General features: G+C 40.2%; 1 pseudogene; it reads right to left on the bottom strand.

Moving 5' to 3' along the window:
* Positions 1 to 217: 217 nt before the first annotated feature.
* On the bottom strand, positions 218 to 8386 carry LOC102472061 (MIT domain-containing protein 1-like; annotated as a pseudogene).
* Positions 8387 to 8660: the final 274 nt, after the last annotated feature.

Below are 8660 nucleotides of genomic sequence, written 5' to 3'. Positions count from 1 at the left end.
ATACTTGTAATTTTTACCACCACCTTGCTCAAACATTTATTAATATCTTTACCTAACTCCAGTAAGGATAAGTAAAAACTAAGGACTTCCCAAATGACACCATTTTAGTAGAAATATAAAAGTTTATTGTTAAATTCATATATAAAAATTATCTGTTAAAAGTAAAAACAAAAATGGATATTCACTTAAAATAGAAATATATAATAGAAAGTACCCATCATATTTTTTGTGTGTGCCTGTTATGAAAAATGTCCACTGTTGTTTCATGACATGGTCTTAAATCAAAATCACAATATCCAATGGAAAAATGACCCTGTGGTTTCTTAAAATAATCCAATACCCTTCCAATCTTAATATTCCCTCCACGGTTGAACCTGCTTTCTCAGTCATGTATAGAAGAAGAGTATTCTATTTCTAGCTGCACTCCATGACTCCTGTGTGAATCTTTTATTTCTTCCGGGCCACTACTTTGTGGCAAAACAGGGTCCTCCAGAGAGGTGAGAAGGTGAATAGTTTGTACGTTACATGGTTTCTTAATAAGCATCTCACAAAATTGAAGAAAATTATACAGCCAATGAGTCTGTCTAATATAAGGATCTTCTATCCAAGCATCTGTAACTGTCTCATTAAGGTATTCTTGAAAAAGTGACTCATAACTAAAACCTGTTGCATTCTCTTCTATTTTAATTTGCTTGTGATATTTTCCATTTTCCATTTTTTTTTTTTGGAGTGGTTTTCGCTATAGGGCGCATGCACTCACCAGACAGACAGAGAGAGACATAAAGACAGAAAGCGAGAAATCACCGCCCCAGAGGGGATGGGCCATACCACAATCCTTTCTCCTCCATTCTCCTCTCTGGATCTTGGGCACACACGCACATGCACCCGGCGTGAGTTTAAGCCACTAGGTCCGGGACTCGAACCATGGTCAACTACATGAGAGTCCATTGACATAGCCATTATGCCAACTGCTGGTCTCTTTAGAGAGATTTTTGCTATAGGGCACATGGGCTTACCAGAGACACAGAGAGATACAAAGAAATAGAAAGCAAGAAATCACCCCCAATGGGGATGGCCAGAGCACAATCCCTTCTCTTCTGGGAGTCTGAGCATGCATTACACACATTCCTGGTATGAGTTTAAGCCACCATGTCTGGGACCGGAACCACAGTGGACTATATGGGAGTTCAGCAATGTAACAATTATGCCATCTGCTGGTCCCAATCATTTGGAGTTTTGATTGAAATTGTTTTTTAAGTATATTGTAAACTAAGAAAACAGGCATCCTTAATCTTCCTATCCATGAATGTAATGTCTCTACACTTTCTCAAGTTTTTTTTTTTCTCCAGCTCCAATGAATTTTAGCATTTTCTTTATGTAGGTCTACAATTTCCTTTGGTTCACTCATTGTTATTTTGTAACAGCTTGCTGTACTTAAAGTGGGTCTAAAAGGACACGTCAGAATGTCATCTTTACCAGGACGCTCAAAGAATAGAAATATTTCTATTACAGTATTTTAAGAAATCACATGAAATAAAAGAACATATAGTAGTTGCCATTTGTTATGAAGAAATAGCTCATCTTATAAATTACATTTTGGTTGCTTTATGGAAATATCTACAAAAATCACAATGTGATCACAGCATATGTGGTTTTTTGAAGAACACAGCCTTTTAGATCAACCTCGTTTCCTTCTAGAACAGGGTAGCTGACTGAGAAGGGCAAAGAATTATATGTGAAATATCTGGAATTCAGGGAGTCTTTATTCTAATGAATATGAGTCTGCCACGAAGAATCTAGTAAACATAGTTGGCTATAGACTGCATTGTTGGAAGAGTTGTACTTGAAAAGAGGTTGTCTTGGGACCAGCAGTTAGTGTAATTGTCACTGGACTATGTTGCTGGACTCCCATGTAGTTGACCACAGTTTGGGTCCCGGACCCGGTGGCTTAAACTCACACAGGGCGTGTGTGCATGCGTGCCCAACATCCCAAGAGGAAAATGGAGGAGAAGGGATTGCGGCATGGCCATCACCCTTAGGGAGTGATTTCTCACTTTCTGTCTCTCTGTCTCTCTCTGTCTGTCTGGCAAGCGCATATGCCCTATAGCAAAAACCTCTCCAAAAAAATAAAAAAAGAAAAAGAAAGAAAAGAGGTTGTCTTTTCAATTCTATGCTTATTTTTATTATGTTAAAAACAGCTTTCATGGCAAATGCGTATCTTACAGGAGAACTCAACTACCTTGTTTCAGAGTTTCTGGTGATCATGGATAAAACATAGCTTAATTCTCTTGGTCCGTTAGCTTGGAAAACATTTGCCTTAATTCCTACTATTAACTGTGGAGACTAGACAACATGATTACATCAGTTTGAGAACAAAGACCAGGGTTGTATAACTTCACAGTTTCATGAATTCTGCTCTTCCTAGTCCTACTAACTTAGCCTATAATGAACACCTGAAAGCCAAAATCTGCAGGTAAAATGGAGAAAGGTGAGACATGGGAGGTTTGTTCAAAGATAAGCATGAAGACCCTTACAACATACCAATCCTTCCTCTGGTTTTAAAGACTTAGAAAGATAACCATGATAGAAAGCAACAACAACTATTGAGGGTACAGAGCAACTGAAACTCTTGTACAATGCTTATGGGGATGCAAAATCATACAACCATTTTGGAAAATAGTCTGCATGTATTTTATACAGTTAAACAGACACCTACAACCCAACCCGACAATACCATTTTTAAGCACGAATTTACCCAGGACTGGCTACATAATTTGTGTGCCCAATGTAAAACTATTTATCACAGATTTAGTTCCCCAGAAGCAGTTCCTTAAATGAGGATCTGGGTACCACTTGTTTATTAATGAAGAGACTGAGAGGGCAGGATAGGAAAGGGCAAAGTAAGGGAGTAATTTCAGACAAAATGTGAGCTCAGGCCCATCTTGGGGGGCTTTGGAGTCTAAATGATACCTAAGTTTGTTATTCCTTGGGCAGGGACCTAAGGGCTATTCTGGGGGATGTAAACTCCCAGACAGGGCACTCTACAAATGTAGACTATTCAAAGCAAAAGCACACAAAAGCTGAAGGTACAGAGACAGGGAAGGGAAAGGGCTCCCATTTGTACATCCACCTTGTCTTCCTCTTACAGGTTGAATTGTGTTCCCCAAAAGGATATGTGGAAGTCCTGGCCCCTCATACCTCAGAATGAGACCTTCTTGGGTGGTAGGGTTGTTGTACACGTAATTACTTAAGATAAGGTCATACTGGAATAGGGCCTTTTAACCAATATGACTAAGGAGTCTCATAGGAAGAGTGTGTGAAGACACAAAGGGAGAAGGCCATATGGTGATGGAGGCAGAGACTTGAGTGATGCAACTGTGAGCCGAGGAGCACCACAGATTACTGGCCACCACCTGAAAGAGGAGAGAGGCAAGAAAGAGTCTACTAAAGTCTCAGAAGAAGCATAGTCCTGCTAACGCCTTTCCCTGGTTTGCGACTTCTGGCCTCCAAAACTGTGAGAGAACCAGTTTCTGGTTTTGTAAGCTATCCAGCTTGTCATAATTTGTGACAGTAGCTATAGAGAACTAACACACTTCAGTAGACCATTAGCTGCTGGAAGACAGAGGCCATGTCTTCTCATTTTCCCTTTCAATATCTGTGTCATAGCAAGTGTTGGACCAGAGGAAGCACTTACTCTAGGCACAAGATCTAGAGTTCTACCCTAACCATGTGTTGGCAAGGCAGATCCTTTGACATATGAATTAGAGAACAGAAATGGGACTAACACTCTCATTTGCTCCCCATTACATCTGATATGATATTCTTGAAGCTTGTTTGAAACCTTCATTGTATTGCGGTTAATAACCTCAACACCTGTCACCCCCACTCTTCTGGAAGGGAATCAGCAGAAGAGCTCTCCTTCATGACATGGACAAACCTCTATCCTGGTTCTGCCACAGACAATGAAAGTGATGTTTGTGCTTCTGTCATCTCCCAAGACTGAGAACCCTAGAGGGGGAAGAGGGATGTCTTATTCATTTCCAAATCCCTAATATCCTGTGTCTAACATATAATAGGATTCATGTGCAAGTGCTAAACTGAAGAGTCCTAGCTATTTTAAATTTGAACTACATGGGCCAGAGGTCATGCTACTATTCTCACATGGGAAAGGTCCTGGGTTCATGATCTGGAACCTCCCTGTGCAAACTGGGTACACATGCTCATGATCTAAGTCAACTGAGATCTGGCATGAATCATGGTGTGAAGATGTTTTGGGGGTTCGTCTCTCTCAGAAAAAAAAATTTTGGGAAGCAGCAGGTGGTGTGGAGTTTGAGGCACTGAACCCCACGTGGCCAATTCTGCAGTTTAAGTCATAGACCCAGCAGCTTAAAAGACATGCTGGGTCCACGTGTGTGCATGCCTAAAATACCCTAGAGGAGAGTGGAGGAGAAAGATTATGGCATGGCCATCTCCCCTGCAGGATAATTTCTCTCTCTCTCTCTCTCTCTCTCTCTCTCTCTCGCAAGTGCACATGCCCTATAGCAAACTATAACAAAACTTAATAAAAAAATAAGTAAAGCTTAGCCACAGATTCAAGAAAATTTTGAATCACACCTAGCACTCCATTTATCAGCCAGAATAACTCTGTAGTTCAAAAAAGATCCTACGTGTTCGTGATATATTTCATAGGCACACCGCTGTAAGGGAGAGGCTTAGAGCTTGCCCTACTCATTTCTCCACAGTTTATTATGCGGAAAAACATAAGCCTTCTGTTTTCCTGGGCTGTTAACTTGGCACATTTCATGTATAGAACTTGCATTAAAAGACACTACCTCTGTGAGTTAATCAGCCATTTAAAGAGCAAAACTACTTTCCAGTCTGAGGAATTCTCAGAGCTCATCCTCTATGAAGAATGACTTTACAGTCCAAGTGAGGGGAGAGACTTATGAGCTGGGTGCCCGATCATTTAATCCTCAAAATAATCGAGTAAAGTTGATAGATTCACTTCAAAGATGGTGAAATTGAGACTCGAAAAGGTTAAGTGAAAAGTCTGAGGTCGCACAGCTAGTAAGGGACAGGAGCCCAAACCATTTACACTCTCAAAGCAATAGCATCTTAAAGAAAATAACATTTTTTCCCCCAGAAAGACATGGGATTATCTGTTCCAATGGGTGATGTTCTCCAGAGTCATTCCTTGCACGGTTAAACAGCGATTCTGATGATGTTGCAGTTGCTCATTTGGGGACTACTTTTACGAAGACTCAAAACCTGAGCAGCATTCTTTCAAGTATTACCTCTGGTGGCAATTCCTCAACTGGGAAGTCTGAGCAAAGCATGGGAAATAAAGCAGGTGATTAAACTGGTCTCTGGGACCAGTAGGTGATGTGGTGGTTGCAGTGCTGGACTCCCACATGTCCAGCTGTGGTTTGAGGCCCAGACCTGGCAACTTGCTTTCTCACTTTCTCTCTCCCTCTCCCCCCCCTCCTCTCTCTCTCTCTCTCTCTCTCTCTCTGGTGAACACACGTGCCCCATAGCAATTTTAAAACAGTGCTAATAAGAATAATGAAATTAAATAATTTAAAAAATAAACTGGGCACTAATATTTTAGTTCAAAAACACAATTGCAGGGGAGCAGATCTAACACAGCAGTGAAGTGTGAGACTCAGTAAGGCAGTCCCATTTGGGAAGGTTCCTAGTTCATGTCCAGAGACTCTCTGAACACACCACTTGCCCATGATCTGGGGCTGGCTCAGGGCTGGGGGTGGATCACAACATGGAGATCCCATTGAGAGGTCTCTCTATATCTATCTAGATATCTCTTATTCATGGAAAAAAATAAACTTTTTTTAGAGAGATTTTTGCTATACGGTGCATACGCTCATCAGAGAGACAGAAAGACAGAAAGCAAGAAATCACCCCCCAGGTATGGATGACTACACCACAATCACTTCTCTTCCACTCTCTTCTCAAGATCTTGGGCACACGCACACACACACACACACACACACACACACACACACACACAGCATGAGTCTGAATGCTACCAGGTCTGGGACTCGAACCACGATCGACTACGTGGCAATCCAGCAACCTAACAATTACACCATCCACTGGTCCCGGAATAAGTTAACTTTTTAAAAAGTACCCAACTTTAGGATACAGGATAGATTTTCATTTCAGGTCTAACCTTGAGATCCTACCCTGTCATCTCTATAAAGTCAGACAATCTCCTATGACATAGGATACTTATGAGGATTAAATTGAGATATATGAGGGGACCTCAAACAGCTCATGGAAAAGTAAAGGAAAGTCTGAATTTATTTTAGTACAAAAAAAGTTGAAATCATGCATAGTTTTTCCATAATATGCTTTTTCCATGAATTTCTTTGAAGACACCTCTCCTCCCCCATAGAGCAGTTACATAGAATCAGTGTTTAAGAAATGATAGCCATTATTATCAATTAAAGCTTCCCCAGAAAGTTTTTAATAATAATAACACAATTAAGTGTGTAACTTTGAGAACACTCATCAAGATGTCCAATCTCTAATACTCTTAGATCTGTCCAAGGGTAGGGCGGAGGATTCAACGTGAGCAATTGGGTCTGTTGCATTCATTTCCATGGGCTGGATACATTGTAATGATTTGCAGTGAGGTCAATTCCTACAATAGTTGCAACAATAAAATAACATCATATTCAATGTTTATATTCATATTATGTTTGTTCCTTATCTGTTTTTTAATCCTCAGACACACAGTGGGACCAGCAGATGGTGAAATGGTTACATCATTGGACTCCCACATAATCGACCATAGTTCGAATCCTGGACCCAGCGACTTGGAACTCACACGTATGTGCATGTGTGCCCAAAATCCCAAGAAGAGACTTGAAGAGAAGGTGTAGTGGTGTGGCTAAGTCCTCTGGGGAAGCAATTTCTCGATTTCTGTCTTTGTGTTTCTCTCTGTCTCTCCAGTGAGTGCATATGCCCTATAGCAAATATCATATGCCCTATAGCAAATATCTCTCTAAAAAAAAAATTCTCAGACACAAATTTTAAGCAAAAAGTAAAAAAAAAAAGGGGGAGGGCCTTCTATTACAATAAGAGTAAAGAACTATCTTCAAGAAAGACTGGTTAATAACTGTTCTCCTTTCCTAAAGCAGAGCTCACTCTGCCCCTAAAATGATCCATAATTTATTGCAGAATTTCACATAGTCAATCAGCTGACTGGGATTCTTATCCTAAGAGAATATTTTTCTTACAACATATATTTCTTTTTCATTTGACTAGAAATACATGTTTCTTATAGAAAAACTGAAAATTGCTAATGAGCATAATTAATATCTAAATCACACATAATTCTCCCATCCAGGAATAAATACTGTTAATATTTTGGAAGAACATTCATTCAAATGTCACTGTATATTTATGTACTTTTTTACCCAAATATGATCACATTATAGATGCCATATTATAACATGGTATATTAACTAAGCAATATCATGGACATCTATGTCAATAAATGTACTTATACAGTGCAGTTTTTACCAAATGATGCATAATATTCCATTTTTAAAATAACTCATGTTTAACCAACCCTGTACTGCCGAATCCTTAAGTTGTTTCAAAAATCATGTGTTTTGCTATTAGAAACAATAGTATGGTGAGATCACTCAGGAAGAATGGGTTTAGTGAGAAGAGGACAAGTAGAGACATAATGACCCAAGGACAAGGATAGACCCCTTGAGATGAAATGGAACTCAAAGAACAGGAAGGAGCAACCAGGAAACAAAAAGTAGGGTGGTGGTTATCAGGGGCTGGGGGTGAAGGAATGGAGAGTTGCTGTGCAGTGGGTTTAGAGTTTCAGTCATGTAAGATGCAAGTTTTAGAGATCTACTCTACAACATCATATTTACAGTTGGCAACAGTGTACTGTACACTTAAACATTTAAGCGCAGTCAAACAGTGGTGCAGCAGTGATGCAGCTGGACTCTCATGGGAAAGGGCCTGGGTTTGTGTCCTAGGACCTCCCTGAGCATGGTAGACACACTTGTACCATGATTCAGACTGGCTGAGACCAGGGGTGGATCATGGCATGAAGACCCTATTGATGTACCTGTCCCTCTCTCCCTTGGAATATATACATTTTAAAAAATGTATTAAAAGGGTAGATCTCATGTTAGATATTTTTATCACAATAAAATATAATCATTTCAAAAACAAAAAGAGCAACCAGAGAAAGAGGACTAAAACTGGAACGGTAGGATATTAGAAGAGGCGGAGGACAGAATTTCACAAAGGAGAAAGAAGCTTCTGAGTACTGTGGTATTTGCCATCATGCTTATGAATGGATATCCAAGGAGCCAACCAGATGTTCTACAAAATCCATAAATGCAACGTCAGACTGCCTCCCAAATCCCTTGGATTTATTTCCCCCCACAAAATGCAGTCATCACTGAGCCACTTCATCACCCAGTGGAGTTGGTTTCCTGAGGTCAACTGGACAACCTGTAGGTACACATCGATGAGGCCAGGTTCTGTGTCACAAGCCATATCTTCCTTTTCTGCTGTCTGAGATGAGTGTGGCCCTTAAATGACATGCATGCCCTACCTATAGCGTACTACCCAATTACACACACAAACCTTCACTGTCCTAATGACTG

The sequence above is a fragment of the Tupaia chinensis genome, unplaced genomic scaffold (assembly GCF_000334495.1).
Source record: "Tupaia chinensis unplaced genomic scaffold, TupChi_1.0 Scaffold138390_1, whole genome shotgun sequence".
NCBI lineage: Eukaryota > Metazoa > Chordata > Mammalia > Scandentia > Tupaiidae > Tupaia > Tupaia belangeri.
This window is presented reverse-complemented; position numbering and strand designations above follow the sequence as displayed.